General features: G+C 38.5%; 1 protein-coding gene across 8 annotated transcripts in view; it reads right to left on the bottom strand.

The window, feature by feature from the left end:
• Window positions 1-19,169, bottom strand: part of DENND4A (DENN domain containing 4A) — a 174,222-nt gene extending 155,053 nt beyond the window's left edge. For 4 of the 8 annotated variants that reach the window (XM_016427165.2, XM_016427163.2, XM_016427161.2 and 1 more), the window contains exon 1: window positions 18,360-18,622. The gene's annotated coding sequence lies outside the window, so the exon portion shown is untranslated. The other 4 variants (XM_016427162.2, XM_016427160.2, XM_007479594.3 and 1 more) reach the window with 3 other exon arrangements.
• Between the last annotated feature and the right edge of the window lie 5,558 nt (window positions 19,170-24,727).

The following is a 24,727-nucleotide window of genomic DNA, read 5'->3' on the forward strand; positions in this document are numbered from 1 at the left end:
GCCTATTTTCTCACTTCAGACTTGAAGTTAGGTATGGATTCTAGAGCTAGCTGATTCAGTTGATGCTTTTAAAAAAAATTTAATATTTGATTTTTCCCAATCACATGTAAAAATAATTTTTAACATTTAAAAAAAAATTTGAGGTCCTGAATTCTCTCCTTCACCTTCCCTGTCATTGAAAAGGCAAACAATTTGATATAGATTATACATGTGCAGTCATGCAAAACATTTCCAAATTGGTCATGTTGTGAAACAAAACACAACCCCCCCCCCAAAAAAAAAGAAAACCCAAGAAAAATATAACCAAAAAAATATATACTTCAGTTTGTGTCCAGAGTCCACCAGTTCTTTCTCTGGAAATGAATAGCATTTTTCATCCAAAGTCCTATGGAATTGTCTTGGAGTATCATATTACTGAGAATAGCGAAGTCATTGACAGTTAATTATTATATAATATTGTTACTGTGTACAATGTTCTCCTGGTTCTACTCATTTCACTTTGTATCAGTTCATGTAGATCTTTTCAGGTTTTTCTGAGAGAATCTGCACAACAGTATTCCAACTAAATCATATACCACAACTTGTATAACTATTTCCCAATTGATGGGCAAGTCTTCAATTTCTAATTCTTTGCCACCATAAAAAGAGCTGCTATAAATATTTTTTGTGACTTTTTTTTTAACCTCTTTGGGATACAGACTTAGTAGCAGTATTACTGGATAAAGGATATGCATGGTTTTATAGCGCTTTGGGTATAGTTCCACATTGCTCTCCAGAAGACATGAAGCAGTTCACAAACTCACCAACAAGCACATTTAGTGTCTCAACTTTCCCACATCCCCTCCAACATTTGTCTTTTTTTTCTTTTCTGTCTTATTAGTCAATCTGATAGGCAAAGGGTGGTAATTCAGAGTTGTTTTAATTTGCATTTCTCTAATCAATAGTGATTTAGAGCATTTTTATAGGACTCTAGATAGCTGTGATTACTTCATTTGAAAACTGCCTATTCATATTTAGTGACCACTCATCAATTGGGAAATGACTTGTGTTTTTATAAATCTGACTCAGTTCTCTGTATATTTGAGATATGAGACCATTATTGGAGAAACTTGCTATAAATGTTTTTTTCACAGTAATGATTACAGTGAATTTCCCTCCTTCCCACTTCCCACATTTACCCAACTCTCTCTTTTCCTCCTGAACATCCTGAAAAGTGTTTTGCTTATGACAATCACCTTCCCAATCAATCTTCCCTTCTATCAGCCCTGCTTCCCATCCCCTTTACTTATCTCCTTCTTGTTCTATTTTTCTTTAAAGTAAGATAGATTTCTATACCCAACTAAGTGTATATGTTATTATTCCCTCTCTAAGCAAATTCCAATAAAAGTAATGTTCAAATGTTCCCTGATCCCCACCAATGTCCTATTACATCTCTCCCTCCATAGCAAAGACTCTTTTGCACCTCTTTTATGTGAGATAATTATCCCATTCTATCTCTCCCTTACTCCTTCTCCTAGTTCATTCTTCTTTGTCACCACTTAATTTTATTATTATTTTTAGATATCATCTCATCATACTCAACTCACACCCTTGCTCTCTGAGCATGTATAGTCTTTCCAACTGCCCCAATAGTGATTAAGTTCTTAAGAGTTACAAGTATCATCCTCCCATGTAAGAATGCAAACCTTATTGAATCCCTTATGATTTCTCTTTCCAGTTTGCCTTTTTATGCTTCTCTTGAGGAAAGTAAAATTTTCTATTTAGTTGTTTTTTTTCCATCAAGGATGCTTTAAAGTCTTCCATTTCATTGAATATTCGTTTTTCCCCCTGAAGGATTATACAGTTTTTCTGGGTTATGTTTCTTGGTTGTAATCCTAGCTCCTTTGGTCCTTTAATGTAGAAGCTAGAAAATCTTGTGTTATTTTGACTGTGGCTCCATGATACCTTGCTTCTTTCTGGTGATTTGTATTTTCTCCTTGACTTAGATCCCTTGAATCTGTCTATACTATTCCTGGAAGTTCTGGAGATATATAAGTTTTCAGTTCTTCCAAGGTGGTATGATCTAAGGAGAGGTGTGTTTACTACTCTCTTGGTCTGCGCTCTTTTCCATCCTGGAACTGTGATCAGGGTCCCTGTTCTCTGTAGCCACAAATTTTGGGTGCTAGTGTTTCTCTTTGCCCAGAGTTGTGACCCAGATCAACACAAGGACAGTGCAATGGAGTCCTGCATCCAGTGCCAGCAAAGGGATCCTGTAATCTTCTGACTAGTTATCTGATTACCTTATCTTCTGTGGGCTGAGAGCTCAGGAAATAATTTCTGTCAATTCAATTGCCCTTGAGGCCTGCTATTGCCTTGCTGCTGGTTTTTTTCCTATACATTCCCCAGGATGGACTAAGCTCCAGTGTGATAGACCTTTCCTGCCAACCTTCTATGTTGTTTTGGGATGGAAAATTATTTCATTACTTCTTTTTGTAGGTTCTGCATCTTCAGATTGTATTTTGAGGCATTATTTTAAAAGTAATTTGGAGGGGAATTTGGGAAACCTTACTGTGGGCCCCTTGCCTTTTCTCTACCATCTTGGCTGAACCAATCAGCTACTTTAAAGAATATAATGGGGGGGGGGGAGATGGGCAGGTAGGTGTCACAGTGGATAGAGTGTCAGACCTGGAGATGGAAGGTCCTGAGTTCAAATTTGGCCTCAGACATTTCCTAGCTACATAACCCTAAGCAAGTCATTTAATCCCAATAGCCCAAACCCTTACTACTCTTCTGCCTGGGATTGGATCTCTAGAATCCATTCTAAAACAGAAAGCAAACAATTTTTTTTGTTTGTTTTTTTAAAGAATATAGTAAGGCATGGCATCCCACAAGGGAGATAAGACCAAAGCAGAGGGCAGAAGGCTGAAACCTTGGATATAAGTGAACACCTGCTTACTCATATATGGATGCTCTCTCTGCTCCTACGTCTGGGCTGGGGGCTCAACAGTCTTTCCTCCCTCCCCCCTGTAAACCTTAAAAATTCCCAGACCCTACTTCATAAGATTGGATTAAGACCATTCCCATTTGGGCAGTGAACTCTACTTAGATCAGGAATGTGAGAACTCTACTTCACCTACTTAAGTCTGCCCTAGGGGAAGATAAAGTTGTAAACTCTTTTCTGAACAATGAAAAGTACTTAAACCCATACTTATAATAAGGCAAAAAGTTCTTAAGCTAAGTACCTATAAAGGTCAGGCAACTTGTGAATTTACAAGGAACAAAGAGCTGAGAAACTTACTCAGAGCTTTCCTGGTATGAATTACTCAAAAATTTACATCCTCTTAGGTGTGAACTAAGAATGGTCTGTCCTTTGAAAAACATCTACTGTGATTGGTAGATGGGAGAACTTAGGGGAGGTGAAATAGGAGAAAATTCCCTATATAAGGAGATGAGAAATCTGAGAAAGAAAAAACAGACTCTAAGGAGGCTGTTGGGAGAGAGCTCTGAAAACAGGCTCTTGGGACAGTCTCTGGCTGGAACTCCCTTTGAGGAGGACTCTAGATGGAACTCCCTCTGAGGAGACTCTGTCTCTCTTGGGTCTCCCTCGGGACAGTCAGCTGGGAAAGGCTGCTTTGAAGGGTCTCTCTCGGGACTCTCTCAGGGACATTTGGATTCACATTCAGATTCAGATTGAGGATTGAGCTGGTGAAATCAGCTGAGATGATGCTGGCCTGGTGTCACTAGAGTTCTTGCTTGGACAGATCTTGTGGTGAGTGATTAAGGACTGACTGATCTCTCTCTTAAAACTCAGGTCTAGGCCATGTTGGCTTAAGGCCCTTCATACTTATTCCTTTCTTACTCTTTCTCTCTTTCTTTAATTCCTCATTATATTATTAATTAAATTCTCTATAAAGCCCAGTTGACTTGGGCATATTTCATAATTGGGCATATTTCCCTGGCGACCACCTTATATTTGATTTTAAAACAAAACACTGTAGTGAAAACATATTTTCTGCGGTCACACATTTACTCATCCACTATTTTAATCACTACAGTTTATGACACCCAACCATTTTAACTCTTATACCCCAAAACTAGAAACAATTAAAATGAAGGCAGAAAACACCTCCATAGAGGACAGGTGGCTATATAGGTGGGTCTCCTTTTTTCTTTTTTCTTTTTCAGTTTCACCTAAGGACTTTAATCAAGTACTGCCCTGTCCTCCCTTCCTGAGTGTTCTAGGTTTCTGTACTCATTGGGGTCAGGGTAAAGAAAGTTGGGATCCCCGTTGCATGTTCTGAGGAAAATCAAAACAGCCTTCATATAACTCAAGGGCATGGCTCCTTCAGGGAATTTTTCCTTTTTCTACTTCTGCCCTAACAAACTGGTATGTGGGTGGGCAGGATACTTTTCTCAAACAAATAAGGTCAATAGCCACAGAAACATAGTCATTCTGAACTCTAAGTCCAGATTTGAATTCAGGATTCCTGACTCCACTGGGCCACCTAGCTTTCTTCTAGAATGGTGACATATACCCAAAAAACATACACAAAAATCAAGTCAGAATGTGATGAATGAATAGGAAAGATAAAAGAGAATATACATGAAAAATATACAAAAGATTCACAAACTAAGTAGGAAGAGCAATGGAAGTTTCACAGAATTGTCCCTAAGTTTGTCCCTAAAGGAAGAGAAAGAATAATTTCAACTGGGGAAGATACAGAAAGAATCAATTCCAGGTTTGGGGGAGGGCTTACACTAAATGCATAAAAGTGGAAGAACACAAAATGAGATAAAGGCAAGTTAGTTTTTCAGTTTGGCAGAAATGTAGAATGCATAAATGGGGTGAAATAAGACTACAAAGGTTGATAGAAGAGAGGTTGTAGTGGGCTGAAAATGACATAGAATTCACATTTTATCCCACAGGCAATTCTATAGCCATTGGAATTTCTAATGTAGAAAGTAGGGAGATAAGACTTAACATCTGACTATAAGGAAGATAGTATAGGGAATAACACACTGGGTTCAGAGTTAGAGGCCCTGGATTTTCATTCCAACTCTGTGATTTACAACAATATAGATGTGTCAATCACTTAACTTTTCTAAGTCTCAGTTTCTTTACATGTAAAATAAAGACATTAGACCAGATGACCATTAAGATAATTTCTAGCTGTAAATCCTACTTTGGGGTATAATATGAAGGATGGATTTTAAGGGAAATATTAGTCTAACTTAGGAGAAGAGCACTGTACAAGGAGTACAAGGAATGCATCAGAGAAATATTGTGGACAGTAGCGTTCAGTTGTTAAAACCAATGAATTTCTGTATGAAGACCATACCACTTAGTACTACAAGTGCAATATCTGATCATGGTAACAAAATTGGCCCTAAGTTTGTCCTTAAAGGAACAGAAAGGATAATTTCAACTGGGAAAGATATAAAAAGAATCAATTCCAGGTTTGGGGGAGGGCTTACACAAATATACACAAACAAAAAAGATTAATAAGATTTAGAGCATAATGACCTTAGTTCATGTATACCTTTAGAAGCAAAAATCTTAAAAAATAAAAAGCCATATTCCACTAAGATTCTAAGGGAAGAAAGCATGAGTGAAAAGTGAAAAGAAAGCCACATGATAGAAATGGGGAAAATATTACATAGACATCAATGAAATATGTTCATGGAACCAAAAAGTTCCTCTTTAAAAAAATCTGCTGAAAAAAAGTTTCTAAATAGTAGTGTTCCAAACTTTCATTAGCTATTGCTCACTGACTGAAAGGATTATATTTATAACTCTAGCCATGAGATTTTCAAAGAATGAGCGTTTAATGTATACATAACTGTTTTGACATGACATCACAAGAAACAAATACAAAGGAGATAAGTCAGCAAGAGGTTTTCCTCTAAAGATCTAGATGAGAATCACAAGCTCACCTGTCTTGTTAAGTTAAATTTAGAAATGTATTTTTTAAAATTAAAAAAACTAAATAAGTGCCAAAGAAATTTAAATAATTAAAATTTCAAATGATCTTTCTTGAAAGTTTATAGTCAACCTTTTTGAAGTTGGTAAAACTTAAAACTGTACTAAAAATTTTGGGAGATTATGTATAATCAGGCCGTTACTACCTCTTACCTATACTATTACAATAATATCCTATTTGATCTTGCTTCTAGTCTTGCTCTTATCCAATTCATGCTCTACCCAGAAGCTAAAATAACTTTCTTAAGACAGGACTCTGACTTTGCCATCTTCCTGCTCAAAAATTTTCAGTGGTTTCCTACTGTCTCTGGGTTAAAAAACATGAACTTTAAACTATATATTAAAAATTCACAATTTGGCTCCATTCTAATTAACCAGACATATTTATCAAACATTAGTTGCCTTTGCACACATTATATACCAGCCCTGAACTGAAAAAGGTTGCCCTTTTTTTAAAAAAAAACTCTGCTCCTAAAAAGGACAGATTCAAGTCTCTCCAAGCCACGGTGCAGTGTGAGATCAGGAAAATGCAAGACCGATGGTAGGAAAAAAAGGCAGAAGAAATCCAGCACTTTGCTGACACGAAAAACTATAAACAATGTTTCAGTGCCCTCAAGACTGTCTATGGGCCATTAAAACCCACCACCACTCCCTTGCTATCCTCTGATGGTGACACTCTCATAAAAGATAAAAAAGGCATCAGCAACAGGTGGAAAGAACACTTCAGCCAGCTCTTCAACCGACCCTCTGCAGTCAACCAAAGGGCCCTTGACCAGATCCCCCAAAACTGTATCATCAAGCAACTTGACATCCCTCCTTCATTAGAAGAAGTCCAAAAAGCCATTAAACAAATGAGTGCAGGCAAGGCACCCGGTAAAGACAGGATCCCAATGGATCAGGCATTCCACATAGTGCTGACCAGCATATGGGAAGAGGAAGACATGCCCTCAGAACTCAGAGATGCCTCTATCTTAGTCCTATATAAGAACAAAGGTGCATGAGCAGCCTGTGACAACTACAGAGGCATCTCACTACTCTCCACTGCTGGAAAGATCCTCGCCCGTGTTATACTCAACAGACTCCTGTCATCTGTCTCAGAGAAGAACCTGCCTGAATCACAATGTGGCTTCCAATCAAATCGAAGCACCATCGACATGGTATTCACGGTGAGGCAAATGCAGGAAAAATGCCTTGAGCAGAACCTGAGTCTCTACATTGTCTTCATAGACCTGACGAAGGCGTTCGACACAGTGAACAGGGACACATTGTGGGTGATCCTCAGCAAGCTCGGTTGCCCAGCAAAATTTGTCAAACTGATCCAGCTCTTTCATGTCGGCATGACGGGGGAAGTCCTATCTGGTGGAGAGACTTCCGATCGCTTCAACATCTCCAATGGCGTGAAACAAGGCTGTGTCCTCGCTCCAGTACTATTCAACCTATACTTCACCCAAGTATTACAACATGCTGTGATGGATCTAGACCTGGGCGGCTACATCAAATACCGACTGGATGGCTCACTATTCGACCTTCGCCGCCTGACTGCAAAAACAAAGACAACAGAGAGACTCATCCTGGAAGCTCTCTTCGCAGATGACTGTGCTCTCATGGCCCACCAAGAAAATCATCTTCAAACCATTGTGGACAGGTTCTCCACCACAACAAAACTGTTGTTTTGACTATCAGCCTCAGCAAAAAACTGTTGTTTTGACTATCAGCCTCAGCAAAACAGAGGTGCTGTTCCAACCTGCACCAGGGAGGCCAACTAACCAGCGGTGCATCACAATCGATGGCACGCACCTTTCTAACGTCAACACTTTCAAGTACCTGGGCAGCACCATCGCCAACGACGGGTCCCTAGACCACGAGATTAATGCCAGGATCCAAAAGGCCAGCCAGGCACTTGGGCGGCTGTGCTCCAAAGTCCTCCAACACAGCGGTGTAAGCACTGCAACGAAGCTCAAAGTGTACAACGCAGTGGTCCTCAGCTCGCTCCTGTACGGTTGTGAGACATGGACACTGTACCGGAAGCCCATGAAACAGCTGCAGCAATTCCACCAACGCTCCCTCCAGTCAATAATGAGGATCCGATGGCAGGACCGAATCACCAACCAGGAAGTCCTCGACAGAGCCAACTCCACCAGCATCAAAGTCATGGTCCTCAAAACCCAGCTACGATGGTCTGGACACGTCATCCGCATGGACCCACAGCGAATACCAAGACAGGTATTCTATGGTGAACTGTCAGCTGGACTCAGGAAACAAGGCCGACCAAAGAAAAGATTCAAGGATCAGCTAAAGTCAAACTTGAAGTGGGCTGGCATTACACCAAAGCAACTAGAACTCGCTGCCTCTGACAGAAGCAGCTGGCGAGCCCACATTAACCATGCCGCCACCACCTTTGAAGATGAACAACATCGATGTCTTGCCGCTGCGCGTGAACGCCGACACCAGGCCACAGCCGCACCTCCCATAACAACTGGCATCCCATGCCCCATGTGCCACAAACTTTGCGCCTCAACCTTTGGACTTCAAAGCCACATGAGGGTACATCAATAGATGATAATGCATAAAGACAATTGTCATTCTTGGTTTCCGAGAGACTACTACTAGTTGCCTTTGCACACTTTATATACCAGCCCTGAGCTGAAAAAGGTTGCCCCATCCCACCTTCAAATCCACCATTCAACATCCTTATCTTTATTGTTCAGTTCAGCAGCTAGAACTTCCACCAGTTATTCCTAATCCAGTAACTTGTAAGAGCTTTCTTTCTTCTCAAATTACTTTGTATTTACTTATCTCTATGCTACATATTTATCAAAAAGTGGGATATAAACCATTAGAAAGGCCCATATTCTGACTTTGTATCTTGAATGCCTAAACAACTGTATGTTCTTGACAAATATTTGCTTAATTAAATCACTGTATAGCTAATATCTTTCAGGGTAAGTAATACAAGCCTAACTTTTCCTTCACTGGTTTGTAAGACAGATTGGCAACATCCTACCCAAACTTATCTATTTAGTGCCATACCCATTGAACTTACAAAAATTTTTTTTACTGAATTAGAAAAAACCATAACAAAGTTCATTTGGAAGGACAAAGGATCAAGGATATTCAGGGAAATAATGGGAAAAAATATCAAGGAAGGTGGCCTTGCAGTCTCAGATCTCAAACTATACTATAAAGCAGTGGTTATTAAAACAATTTGGTACTGGCTAAGAGACAGAAAGGAGGATCAGTGGAATAGACTTGGGGTAAGCGAACTCAGCAAGATAGTCTATGACAAGCCCAAAGATCCCAGCTTTTGGGACAAAAATCCACTATTTGACAAAAATTGCTGGGAAAACTGGAAGACAGTGTGGGAGAGATTAGATCTGGATCAACACCGCACACCCTACCCCAAGATAAACTCAGAATGGGTGAATGACATGAACATAAAGAAGGAAACTATAAGTAAATTAGGTGAACATGGAAAAGTATATATGTCAGACCTTTGGGAAGGGAAAGACTTTAAAACCAAGCAAGACATAGAAAGAGTCACAAAATGTAAAATAAATAATTTTTATTACATCAAATTAAAAAGTTTTTGTACAAACAAAACCAATGTAACCAAAATTAGAAGGGAAGCAATAAATTGGGAAACAATCTTCATAACAAAAACCTCTGACAAAGGTCTAATTACTCAGATTTATAAAGAGCTAAACCACTTGTACAAAAAACCAAGCTATTCTCCAATTGATAAATGGGCAAGGGTCATGAATAGGCAGTTTTCAGCCAAAGAAATCAAAACTATTAATAAGCACATGAAAAAGTGCTCTAAATCTCTGATAATCAGAGAGATGCAAATCAAAACAACTCTGAGGTATCACCTCACAACCTAGCAGATTGGCTAACATAACAGTGAAGGAAAGTAATGACTATTGGAGGGGATGTGGCAAAGTTGGGACATTAATTCATTGCTGATTGAGTTGTGAATTGATCCAACCATTCTGGAGGGAAATTTTGAACTATGCCCAAAGGGTGATAAAAGACTATCTGCCCTTTGATCCAGCCATAGTACTACTGGGTTTGTACCCCAAAGAGACAATAAGTAAAAAAGACTTGTTCAAGAATATTCATAGCTGCACTCTTTGTGGTGGCAAAAAACTGGAAAATGAAGGGATGCCCTTCAATTGGGGAATGGCTGAACAAATTGTGGTATATGTTGGTGATGGAATACTATTGTGCTAAAAGGAATAATAAAGTGGAGGAATTCCATGGAGACTGGAACGACCTCCAGGAAGTGATGCAGAGTGAAAGGAGCAGAGCCAGGAGAACATTGTACACAGAGACTGATACACTGTGGTATAATCGAAAGTAATGGACTTCTCTATTAGTCTCAATGCATCCTGAACAACATGCAGGGATCAAGGAGAAAAAAAAAACAAACACTACCCACAAACAGAGGACAAAGGGTGGGAGTTAAAATACCGAGGAAGGACAACAGCTTGACTACAGGGGTGGAGGGGATATGATCAAGGAGAGACTTTGAATGAACACCTAATATGGAAACCAATAGCATGGAAATGGGCTTGGATTGAGGACACATGTGATACCCAGAGGAATCACGCATAGCCAATGGGAGGGATGGAGGAAAAAAAGGTGATCTTTGTTTCTAATGAATAATGTTTGAAAATTACCAAATAAACTAATGTTAAAAAAAAGACTTAGATTGGCAAGTCTGTTGAAGGAAAGTTTTCCTCCTAAGGTCCAGCTCACCAAAAAAAAACCTAAATAAATTATATTTTTGTACACACACACAGAGATATATCATTCTAATTTTTTGGGATAGTGGCTGCCTTATAGAACAGAAAGATATGGCCACCATGATAGCATGAAGATTTAAAAACTGAGAAATTACTTCTATGAGTTTATCTCTTCTAAATCACTCACTAAAACTGACTATAGTTTTATACCTTTAAAACTTGGGAATCTTGAGCATAACAGCAGAAAATCTAGAAATAATCTACTAAGATTGTACTTACATCACATAGATAAATCTAATTTATGGCTGAAGCGAAATTGCTGAGACCAAAGGGTTTACATGATTCAAAATAGTAATTCCCATTAAAAGGAACAAGTATAGATTATTATGAACTTTTCTGTATACACAGTGAAACAAAAAACATGGATTGTATATGAAACTGTAAAAAACATATTACATACAACTTGCTTTTCTTCTGGAATATATAATAAATTCAACATGTAATTTTCAAAACTTGGCTATGATTTCTTTGCTGACTCTTTCTGGTCTATTCTGTACATTAAAAAAATGCTTCAATGGGGGGCAGCTGGGTGGCTCAGTGGATTGAGAGCCAGGCCTTGAGAGGAGAGGTCCTCGATTCGAATCTGGCCTCAGATACTTCCTAGCTGTGTGACCACGGGCAAGACACTTAACCCCCATTGTCTAGCCCTTACCACTCTTCTGCCGTGGAACCAATACACAGTATGGATTCAAAGATGGAAGGTAAAGGTTTAAAAAAAAAATTCCCCTGCTCCCTGGCTATCTCTTCTGTAACCTCCTGGGTGACACTAGACACTAAGCTCCAGAACTTAAGCCTTCTGACTCCTATTGTCTTATCTCTTAACTGCATCTCTCTAACTACTATAATATTTTAAGAAAGCCCCAGCTATGCTTCATTTCTCTCCTGACTCCACTGCCATTTCCTCTACAACCTGTCCAAATTATTTGCTTCCCTCTCTTTCTCCAGGTCAAGCAACTTACCTATGTCCTCAATCACCATCCTGTAACTTTCCCAACCAAAGTGCCCCTCTTGGACCTCATTCATCTACTTGTATGGTCATATGTGAGCTCTCTGTTTTGCTTTTATATTTATATCCCAAGCACTTAAGCTCAATGCATGGCACATAGTAAGGATTTAATACCTCTTTTTTCATTGATTCACATTTGAGTAGCTGAACCCAAATCATTATGATGCGTTAGCACTATTGTTCCGGACATAAGGATAAATGATAATTTATCATTTTTTCCCCTGACATGGCATTCCCAATGACCTTAATGCTTTACTAAACTGTATTACTAAACATGTACTTAAAAAACTGTGTTGAGGTAACCATGGATCTTAGTCAGAACCATAAAGATGTCAACTTTCAACCAAATGAAGCAATATTGTTCTGGCTAAATACCAGGAAATATCAATTACGTTCAGAAACATATGAGAACTCAATTTCTTTCTCTCACAAAAAACACATAAACATAGCTAGCCATCTGTTCTTTATTCTTTGGCAAAGGAAAAATCTGAATAAGTATCATGGTCAATTATGTAACAAATTTATAAAAATTAGTAACATAGGAGTCTGAGGATCTTGGGTTATTTTGTATCAGTTTTGGTCTTTTATAATAAATGTATTGAGTTTGACATGAAAATATGCACTCACAGAAAACTAGTTATTAGTCTTTTAAAAAGTTTTATTGATGACTTTAGTTTTTATAATCATAATCATTTTGAGACATACCTTTCCTCTTCTCCACTTCAAAGTGACTTTTTCCCAACTCACCTACTCTATTTTTGGGGGTGGGGGGTTTACGGGGAAGAGACTAAATGTCCCTCCCTCCCTCCTCTATACTGCAAGTAGTTGCTCAGGGACCAATACTAATACCAACTGACAGAGAAGCTCCCCAGGGGATCATAACATTTGTGCTGGAGTTAGTGTCTATTCAATCTACTTTAATTCTTCTGAAGCTCACAACAGCCAAACTTAAGCAACCCACCAACCTCAGCCTCCCCAACAGAAAAGGCACTCCATAGTACATATGATGCATATCCAAATACATATCTAGCCTCACCTCCTCTTTAAAAAAAAAGCCTTTCAGACTAGTCACTTTGGTAGAGTCCTCATAGCACTATACTCTAAACTATCAAACATTATATCATTTGATAATTGCAGACACATGTCTGCATTTTAGTAATTTCCTAAGTGTACATTTTGTTTCCCCAACTAGACTGGAAGAAGTCTCATATAGTGAGAATAAAAATCAAAAGACAAAACATCTTGTTTAAAATCCTTAATCTGCCACTTACTCTCTGTGTGACCTTAAGTAAATCACTTAATTTCCTATGGTCTCCCGTTCATTTTCTTCTTTGTAAAATGAGGGAGTTTAAGGAAATTATCTCTAAGATAGATAAGAAATTTATTAGTAATAAGGCATTATGTGTGCCATGCACTGTGCTAAAGACTAGAGATACAAGTATATATATATATATATATATATATATATATATATATATATGAAACCCCTGAAAACCCCAAAACAAAGATGGTCTCTATCTCAAGGAGCTTACATTCTTTATTTTTTTAATTATTTATTTTTAAAATTTAAAATATTTTCCCATGGTTACATGATTCATGTTCTTTCCCTCCACCTCCCATAGCCAATGAGCAGTTCCACTGGGTTTTACATGTATCACTGTTCAAAGCCTATTTCCATATTATTAATATTTGCAATAGAGTGATCATTTTAAAGTGATCATTTAGAATCTATATCCCCAATCATATCCCTGTTGAAACATGTGATCAAGCAGTTGTTTTTCTTCTCTGTTTCTACTCCCACAGTTCTTTCTCTGGGTGTGAATAACATCCCTTCTCATAAGTCCCTCAAAAGTGTCCTGGATCCTTGCATTGTTGCTACTAGAGAAGTCTATTACATTTGATTGTACCACAGTGTATCAGTCTCTGTATAGAATGTTCTCCTGGTTCTGCTCCTCTCACTCTGCATCACTTCCTGGAGGTTGTTCCAGTCCCCATGGAATTCCTCCAGTTTATTATTCCTTTGAGCACAACAGTATTCCATCACCAACAGATACCACAATTTGTTCAGCCATTCCCCAATTGAAGGGCAAAGGAGCTTACATTCTAATGGAAGAAGTTAACACATACAGGAAGGTGGAAAGACAAGGGAGGACCAGAGGGAAAGATTGCAGATAAAGCAGTAGAGAAGTCCAGAGAGGTAATGGAGCCAGGAATGAAGAGAACATGGCTGGAACATGAAATGATGATCCAAAGTAGAACCTTGCTATCTTTTCCACTTCTTTTTTTTGTAGTAGTTTGACTCTTTTCTCCCTGTTGTAATATATTTGTATCATTTTAAGAAGCCGATAAGGATATAACAGAATAAGGGCAAGCTCTTTAAAAACTAGCCTCATGCCATGAATAAAGTGCATGAGCATAAATAGATTTATATATACATAGGCAGCACCCAATTGATAAATGGATTGTATTACAAAAATTCATTTTAAAGCTACCTGGGTGTAATTTTAGATAGAAATAATGCTAAACATGTTTGTAAAGGTCTAAGCCTAGCCTAAAATAGCCACTTTAATCCCATAAAGGAGCTAAAATACTATACATTTGCAATGAAAATTAATTTAAAATAATACTGCCACAATAGTTATAACTTAAAAGATTACAAAAAGATTGAATAAAAATGGTTTTTAAAAATTCATTCTTAATTCTGATGCCTTAGAAAGGGGCAAAGATTTCATCATAGATGAGGAAGTAGATGAAGATACTGAATAAAAGTCTAAGGACCTTGAAATGGTCCTTAAAAGAAGTGAATGGCACTGAGGGGTTTTTGTTTAATTTCCTTTAAGACTTATGGCTTTCCCTTCCCTTGATAAAGGTGTGTCATCTGCACTACTACTTTAGTCATAGAACAAAAAGGGTGAGAAAAAGAATGTCTAGCCTAAAGGAAGAACAGTGGATTTGAAGTCAGAGGATCTGGGATAACCTCCAGGTTCTGCTCTTTAATATCTGGGTGACCTTAAGACAAGTTACTTATAGTATTTGGGCCTAACTTTTCTTCAACTGCAAAATGAAAGGTTTGGACAATATAATCTAATTGGACAATAATCTCTAAGGTCCTTTCAGCCCTAAAACCTAAGAGATGCACTTGCCTTTACAGAGCAAAAGAGGCATGACAGAAGGAACAAGTGTATATCAAAGGAGATGTGTATACTTCTGGGAAATTAAGTCAAAGATAAAAAGAGAGTATCAGAGAAGGCACCTGATTCCTCAGAGGATAGAAAGGAAACTTGCGACACTTTTATGCAACTGTCCCACATGAGGGAAAATGAGGATGTGGGTGCAAGAGACAATGAGTAATGGGCCTGATCATGAACAGTAGTATAATTCTGTGTCCAAAGCACTTCATAGCTCAGGGAAAAACTTTAGCTTTAATTATAGTTGTTCACAATCCTGTAGATCATAGATAGGCAACATTAAATTTTTTTTCTGGTCACAAAGAATTATGAAGTAACAGTTTTCTGAAAAATGTTAGTCTTTTGTACTAAGATTCAAATCATTCCTATTCGATTTAAGAGAGACAGGGGCAGGACCAGTTATTTCAGTGGCATAAAGAACTTCTTATCAATGTAGATTAACACCTCAGCAAATGATCTTAGAGAACTGACTAGAGCACCTAAGAGGTTAAAGGATTTGCCTACCATGGAATAGCTAACAACAGTTAGAGATGGGAATCCTACCTTAAAGCTGTCTCCATTCCACTGAACTTGCTTCTTTATTCAATTAATAAACATCAATTAGGTGTCTATGGAGAGGCAGGAAGGTGTGGGAAAGAGAGGCAAAACCTTGAGGTAGGGAAAGCACAGATTTACAAGCAAGCCCATCTCTGATATCTAACAGGTTGTGTGACCCTGGGCAAGTCAATGAACTTCTCAGTGCCCCAGGCAACTCTCTTAAGAGTCTAGGTTACTGATGCGTTGCTGATTTACACTAGTGGAGGAAACGTGTATGCTATTAATTCCCTATGGGAATGAATTCATAGGTGCACACCAAAATGGATAAACAAGAACAAAAAAAAGCATTTAGTATGAGCAAACTATTCCATAAGATACTAAGTTTAGATAAAATGTCTAATAGGAGGTTCTGCAAGCTAAGAAAGTCATTAGAAACACAAGAAACACTTGTAATATATATACTAAAAAGTTCCCAATAGCTCATTTTAAAGTTCTAATGAATAAACCTGCTTCCTAATACTGTGGCATAAGGATCCACGACTTGGGAAAATGTATTTTATCTTTTAAAGATCTCCATGGAGCCAATAAAACAAAACCACTGGGGGTAAGGGAAAGAGAATTTTGTTTATACTATATTCCATTCCTGCCTTCTCCAAGCAGACATACTGTATATGTCACAGAAAGGGTTAGCAAAGACAAATTCCTGAATACAAGATTTTTTAAAAGTTCTGCTGGTGTCACACAATGTCCATTTCTTCATAGCTCATATAAAAATTCAGAGAGGCTAATTTTAAATTTTTCTTTATATACCAATTTATCCAAATTTGTTACTTCTTACATTTTCATATAAATAAAAAACACTAGACCCCCCAAATCCTCTGTAATTCAATAACCATCCAAAACAATAAATTGAAAAAAAGTAAAATCAAAATCTCTTTCCTGGACCCCTCTCGGAAAAAGTTTCAGAACCTATTGGTGGATTTTGAAAATATTTGTAATTTTCACTCAACTGCACTATTTTCAGAAACAATTTTTAAAAGTTTAAAATCACACAGATCAGAAAATTAATACTCCCCTCTCCTTCCTTCTTTATTTGGGTTCTTGATCCATTCACTTTCATTTAACAACAACAAAAATCTCACAAAAATTAATGTTCCCAGGATGAAGAAAATCCATTCCTTCATGTCATCTAGAATATTCTGCTGTGTAGGATCTTATTGCCAACATCAATACAAAAAGGAAACTAGGAAGAAGCTGTCCAAAAGACTATATATCTATTAAGACAAAGTTTCTCTAACAGGTAGTTTAAAACCAATTGGAGAGCAGTGTGGATTTAAAATACTTTAGTGAATATACAAAAACCACATGCCCAAAAGATCTGCTTACATTGAAACAAACTACAGATTCCTGTATCTATAGGCAAGGAATGATTATACAAAAACAGTGCTTCCCAGAATCTACTTTAAAAAATAATCTTAAAATTAATAAGAATGATATTTAAAGTAGATTTGGCATTATCCAGAATACTCCGTCCATGGTTTTTTGGAGTCAAAAGGAAGAATAAGCCAGATAATGGAGTACATACACTTAACAGCTTTTAAAAAAGAAAGAAAACCACCAAAAACACAAGCATAAAATGCTTCAAACTCAGAATCTTCCTTTAGTTAATATGAACTGTGAACTATACCCTTAGTGTACTCATTTCGTACTCTCAAGACTAACAGGTTAGCTACCATTCTTTCATCTCTCTAGGCTGTTACGGTTTTCAGCATGCCACGGGTCCTGTTGATTGAGCCATGGAATAATTGTCCTGCATCTCAAAATAAAACTCCTTTTAAGGGTCTAGGTTTTCTTTGACATGGGATTTTAATTAAAAGCCCATCATCGTTGTCATCCAAATGTTGCACTACATCGCTCAGTTTAAAAGCAATGGTAATAAAATGCTGTCAGTGAGCCCAACGTAGTTTTCATTCTTCTTAATAGATAAACTTCAAAGTGAGGACGGCTGCCAGTGAAGAGGGAGCATGGTCATTTAAAAACAATAACAAGGGCGGCAGCGACAGCATCGGAGCTCCACCACTTCACCTCGGCAGCCTCGGACGCTGGAGCAGTGGCAGCAGTGGCAGCATTAGCAGCCGTGCTCCACCACTTCCAGCGGGCACGCTTGGACCTCCCGCAGCAGCGGTAGTAGCAGCATCTCCGTGAACCTATTCGGCTGCCCCACAGACTCGGGATGACAGGTGGGCATTGGGCTCGCTTGCTACTTCTTCCGAAGTCTACCTGGCTTCACGAGAGCAGGGCAGGTGGGATCCCCGGGAGCCACCTCAGTCTTACGTAACGGAGATGTCACGAACCCAAATTGGGAGCCTGCCCCTCTCTTTCTCCCTCTCCCTCTCCCCCTCCCCCACCGCTTCCTCTCAACCCCCGCCCCAAACCCCCGCTACCGTTCCCACCTGCCCCGACTTCGGAGAGGAAACCAATAGCCGCGAGCAGCGTCCCCCTGACCCGCTGGGCACCATCGCTCCCGGTTATTCGCAGGACTAGGAGCTGAACGGCAAGCCGCCAGCCCAGTCCGGTGGAGGGAGAACGAGGCGGCCTGGCTGCGAGGAAAGCGCAAAGTGCCTCAGTGTCCGCGGGATCTGAAAGAGAAGTGGCCCACAAAGACCGACTCCCCGACCCCTGAAGGGAATCTGAGCAAGTTGCCCTCCGCTTCCCCCTCCCCCTCCTGCTCGCGGACCCCCGAAGCGCGCGGGCGCGTACACACACACACACACACACACACACACACAGCACACACAGAGCCGTCCCCAGCAGTGACAGCTCCACATGTCACGGCTCCCCAGCTCCGCCGCCCCCTCACTCACCGCTCGGGGATCTGCGGCCACGGGACCAGTCACCAAGGCAGCTGGGCTGGGTTCCTCTCTTCCCCGGCAGCTGGGCACGAGGGGCCGAAGCGAAGCGGCGGTGGCTGCAGCAGCTCCCGGCCAGCTTAGATCATCCCGAGCCCAGCGCTCCGCCCTCCGCGGAACCCCAGCCCGCCAGCCCGTGGCCTGCTGGCTCAGTTAGGCAGGACTCCCCCGCCCCTCGCGGCCGCCACTGCCTCCGCCTCCGCCTCCGCCTCCTCCCCTCCCCGCTACCGCCGCCGCAGCCGTCGCCATCTTGGCAATGACGCCACTAGTCGGGCGGGCTAGCGGCCAACCGGCGTCTCCTGACGAGTAGTCAGGGTTGGAGAGAGGCGGGGAAGAGACAGAGACGCAAAGGAGTCCTTTGGGTCCCAGAGGCAGCCGGTTCACAGCGGGAAGAAAAGGGGGCGGGGTCGAAGCGGTCCAACCCTCGTGACACCTTTGGCTGTTTGGGAAACCAACAGCCATTGCCCGCCCGAAGGCAAGAGCGCGGGATAGGCTGCGGGATCCTGAAGTAGAGAGAGCTGAGGAAGAGGGGCGAGATAATCTCAGCTTCCCACCCCATGCCCACAATCATTCATATTTGCTCCTACCTCGAACTCGCTCGTTCGACTCCTCTTTTGCTTCTTAGCGGGGATAGGCGACCCAAGGCAAGCCGCTGAGGGGGCAAGACTAACTGGCTGGCTGTCGAGGGACAGCTCTTCAGGCTGCGCTTACTCCTGATACGTCTGCACAGGTGCGCTTGGAAATCCCCTTGGGGCACTTAGTCCCCTAGAGGTTTTCGGTACCAATATAAACAGCCTTGCCGAATGGGGAATCCAGGGAAACTACATTGAAAAGAAAAGAACCTAAATGTATCTTACTACTAGCACTAGAATTTTGTGGGGGATTTTGTTTTGATTTGGAGTTATGCTGAGTAAATGATTCTGGTTTGTTTCTTCGAATGACATACGAAAGAGAGTCGAGGGGAAAGTATCCATCCACTCCCTTCACTCTTAGTATGATAATGAAATTTCTATCTTTAGTCATGCCACCTTTCCAGTTTCTTTCCAATGGATTCCTTCTTAATCCCATATTATTCTGTACACTTCAAGCAACTCATCTTCTAAGATGTAGGCTGAGGTTTTGTCTTGAGCAAATTCAACTTTGTCAAGTTCTTTCTTCTGGCAGATCCCACAATAAACCTAAGCTTCAAAAACCCAGGTTTATGATCTGTGTATGGACATTTGCTTACAGATTTCTGACCACGTGGGAAAGCGTGGCTAAAAACAAGTAGCTGTCTGAAGTCCTTTTTTCAAAGACAGAGATAAAATTCATCCTTCAGTTTCTTACAGCACCTGTTACTATACCCAAAGGGGGTCAGCCACTCCTTTTTGGAAAGTAATTTGGCTGTTCAAAATATTGACTAGCAACAAAAATAACACTGCTTCATTCAATTTAGTATAAAATATTTTTTAAAAACCCATGACAGAATATGAGTTGCCATGATCAAAGAATTGATTACCAAATGAACAGCCTAAAAGTGATGATCTTCCCTGCACTTAGGTCCTCAGAAAGTAGATAAATTGTTCCCAGACTGTACTAGCAGAAATGACTAGAACTTGATTTCCATAGGCATCTTTGAGAACCTAGAGTAACTGCCATACCAAGATACATCATCATAGTCACCATTACATGTTTTACATAATGGAATTCTATACTTGGATACTTTAATGGATCTTTGAAAGTATAACTGTAGGTTTGCCTTCCTAGCAAACCCGTTATACTGCCCTTAGAGGATCCATCAGGAGGGCCTTATCCAACATGCCAGAAACCTTACTCTAGTTCTCTTGACAGTGCCATAGTATGAGTGGAGTATACAAGCTGGCAATTGTTTATCCCTTGTTTTCACTACATGGTCATATCACTCTTAACAACCATGTATCTCTCCTAAGATCCTTACACCATTTTACTTTTATGCTGCTTCTGTAATAAAGTGTTACAGAGTATTTGCCCCTATCATGAACCTAGCAATTGCTCTTTTTAGTGATTTTTAATTATGATATTCCTTTAGACAGTGATATTCCATGAAAAAATGGGTTTTTGTTTTAGGAAGAAGCTTTGGGCCAATTAAACATTATTCCATTTCCAAAAAGCAATATAACCCTATCTCCCCCTCTGAGGCTAGGTCATTGTCTATGGTCAGTGTCTATTCAAGACATTTGTATGTTAGTGAACTAGTTATATAGATTATCTGTCCAAATATATATTTTTATCAGACCAGTCTACATTATTTATCCACTAGGGTTTTTTTTTTAAGTGTATCTTCTGTCTTAGAATCAATACTGATCATCCGTTCCAAGGCAGAAGAGTGGTAGTTAAGTGACTTGCCCAGGGTCACATAGCTAGGAAGTATCTAAGGTAAGATTTGAACCCAAGACCTCCCATCTTTAGGCCTGTCTCTCAACCCATTGAGCCACCTAGCTACCCCACTAGGTTTTTTTTTTTCTTATTTGGATAGTTAGACTAACATTTTTGAGTGAATATAGAACTTACCCAAAAGACTGTAATGCTTTGGACTTGATATAATAAGTATATCATCATGAAAAAAAGCATCTGTAGGACCATCTAACAGGAAATCCCCTTCAATTTAGATTTTACATTGGCTATCCAAGACAGAAGGAAACATCCTTGATGAAAATACTTCACTTTGGTTTATACCTTGCTTCATATTATCAGTCATAGAAAGAAATTAACTCTGTTACAATGTCTCTGAATGTATCTCAAATGAGCTTTGACACATTCATGAGAGATACTTTGTTAAAATAAAATCTTTAGGGTGTTTTCTACTAAGCCAAAAGCTTTTTTATAAACATGTACTGAAATATTTTATTTTCTATATGTTTTAGTCAATTATGTGAATGGCCTAATGTTCTACTATGGGAAATTATTTTTTAAAACTTTTATGGTAACAGGTAGGTGACTCTGGGCAAAGAGTCAGGCCAGAAGATCATAGATTCAAATCTAGCTTCACACATTTCTTAGCTGTGTGACCCTGGGTAAGTTACAACCCCAATCACCTAGCCTTTATCACTCTTCTACCTTGAAACCAATACTAGTACTAATTCTAAGACAGAAGGTAAGCGTTAAAAAAAAAAAAACAGCTCTCTGTTCCTTTTTCATATATTCATCAAATGCCCTCAATGCATATATAAATCATTTTTACAGAATTTTTCATAGAAATAGGTAAGTGAGCACATAGATCTATGGTTTCTAATATTCTCTTAGACATCTTTTTTGTTGTGGTGGTTAATAATAAGGTCCATAATTCTTCCCCAAGTCTTTGACTTCTTTTCGATACCTTGGAAATTTATCTCTCAATATCCTCAAAATTATATTACCTGAAGCATGGATTCTTTTTTTCTAGATTTGTTTTCATTAATGCTTCCTCATGTAGCTTAATCAAGGACCTTAGAATGTAGATTTGATGGCCCAACTACCATTGATGTGGAAAAAAGTTTAATATAAAAATCTTTTATCTATTTTTTATCTGTTCACTTTCTTAACAGTTGTTCATCCTTGTAAAGGGATTTAACTAGCTAAAAAGGTTTCTAGGATTTTTTTTTATCTTATTGTAGAAAATAATTTATGTCAAGATTCCTTAGGAAACCAACAAGCATTTATTAAGCACTTATGATATCCCAAGTGCTAGGTATTAGCTTGTGTCAACATTAATTCTTTTATTAATTTCCTGTCTTTCAGCATCAACACCTTGTTTAAGCCAGGTTGCTTGACTCCACACTATTTCATCTTCTTATTTCTGTCATTTCTTCTAATTCACTTTTGCTTTTGATCTTTGTTCTAATAAATTTGTGTTCTAATACAAATAACTGATTTGAAATGATTAACATTGGGAACCACTTGTTTTTCATTAAAATATAATCAATTGCATTTTTATGATGTTATGGTGTTAAAAAAAGATTCATGATATATAAGACTGAGGCTTTTCTATAGTACACAATATTGGTTGATCATTTCTTAATTCCTAAATCATGTTTTCTATTATATATTTTATCATTTTCTACTATGCTCACCTTTGCATTGAAGTCACTAATTATTAAAGTATATATTGAATGAATTTGTTTTATTTAGTTCCTTATAGAATTTCTATACCTTCTTATTCTCTGCAACAGAAGTGGCTGCAATAATAAACTGAATTGTTAGTGTTTTTTGTTTTATTTTGCAAATAGTTGTCATAAGCTCTGCAGTGTAATATATTTTTAAATGGTAAAAAAAATGTTTTAAAATAGAAAACAGCACCTAGTGAGCAATATTTTATAAAGTATTAAAAAACAGTTGCTAAGTGCTTGTAAAGTACCTTAAACAGCTAAGAGCATTTATTGACTATCTCATTAGTTCTTCAAATAAGCTGGAAATGATCACTTGTGATTGGCTTAAGGTAGACCAGTAAATCAAAGGTATATTTATGCCAAGATTTCTTAAACTTTTATGTGTGCCAGGGACCCCTTTGGCAATCTGATGAAGTTTATGGCCTTTTTCTAATAAAAATTTTAAATATAGAAAATAAAATACATAGGATTACAAAAGAAATGAATTATTTTAAACTATTTATTTAAAAAACTAAGTTCAAAGAGTCCCAGGTTAATAAGCCTTAATCTATGCCCTCTATACCACTGCCTTCAAATACATTCAATGCCTTGCATTTTATCTGCTACTCAATATTTAAGGAATGAATGCTTTGCTGACAATAGGGGATGCACAATCTATCATTAATGTGTTTCCTATCATAAATAGACTTCAGTAGTAAGTGCAGTCATATGGAAAAGTGCAGAAAGAGAAAGTCATCAACTCAGTGCTTAAATGACAATGCAGAAATCTAAAAAGCTTCCTAATTTTACTGTAAGCTTTAATATTCTTCATGAATAACATAAAATCACTCCTTCCTAAAGCCAATACAATTTGGAGGAGGCCCACTCTTGCTAATTTAAAATATTCATTGTATACGATAAGTCTTAGAATATGATACCTAAAAGTGAATTAAAGAGAACTGAAAGGCAGATGAGACTTTTGCTTGAGAGCTTTGATCTGTAGAAAAACAAATTGATATGATGACAATAAAAAGAACTGTGCTCATGGTGAATTTGAGACCTGAGTTTCATATGATAAATACCATAGTGAGTCTGGGCACACATCTTAAGTGTATGTGTGTTTATGTGATGGAAACAGACATCCCTTATATACCAAAATATAGCCATGTGGTAGCAGAAATCTGAAAATAAAGGGTCAATCATGGTGAATGGCTGAACAAATCATGAATATAATAGATTATTGCACCATAAGAAATGATATCCAGAGAAACCAGGGAAGATATAAAGTGATTCCAAGCAAGAAATGCTGAACCAAGGGAACTATATACACGATGACTACAATAATGTAAATTAAAACAAGACTAAAAAGCATCTAAGTTTAAATTAATTGCAGGGAAGAATCTTTGTCCTAGAGAACAAGGATAAAACACAAATACTTACCCTTAGAAAAGGGGGAAAGCAGGTATAGTATTACATATACTGTCAAATGTAGTGTTGACTTTATCAGTTGGTTTTAACTATTTTGTTACAACAGAGCATTGAATAGTGGGTACTGGGGGCACAGAACCAGGAAATGATTGAAATAGCAATAACAAAAAAAATCAATTAAAAACACAAAGAGGGACAGCTAGGTGGCTCAATGGATAGAGTCAATCCTGGGGACAGGAGGTCCTGAGTTCAAATTTGGCCTCAGATCAAATATGGTGTGACCCTGGGCAATTAATCTCATTTACCTAGCCCTAATCACTCTTCTACCTTGGAACTGATACTTATAATCAATTCTAAGACAGAAAGTAAGGATTTATTATATATATGTGTGTGTGTGTGTGTGTGTGTGTGTGTGTGTGTGTGTGTGTGTGTGTAACCCCCCCTCTAATAGGAGAAAACTAGGTCTTAAAATTTTAAAATTCCATACTATGTCTAGCAGTCTTCCTTCTAATATATTGAGAACTCTATGAATATTCTTACACATTATTTTAAAACATTTCATTTCAAGAAAAAATATTATAGTGCCTGATAATGCTGTGCTAGATAAATGCCTTTTTCATTCACTAATTCATTTTATAGTACAAGAAAAACAAGATATTGTAAAGTTTTAATTCCCTCTACCTGCTAAATCTAAGCACCTTAATCATTATACTAGAAATTTCTCATGTTTGTGAATAATTCTTTGGGATTTTGCTATGTTACTGACCTTGGTCTCTGTGCTGGAGTAACTGCCATTTACAGCAGATCATTTAC

This window comes from Monodelphis domestica, chromosome 1 (assembly GCF_027887165.1).
Source record: "Monodelphis domestica isolate mMonDom1 chromosome 1, mMonDom1.pri, whole genome shotgun sequence".
In the NCBI taxonomy this organism is placed as follows: domain Eukaryota; kingdom Metazoa; phylum Chordata; class Mammalia; order Didelphimorphia; family Didelphidae; genus Monodelphis; species Monodelphis domestica.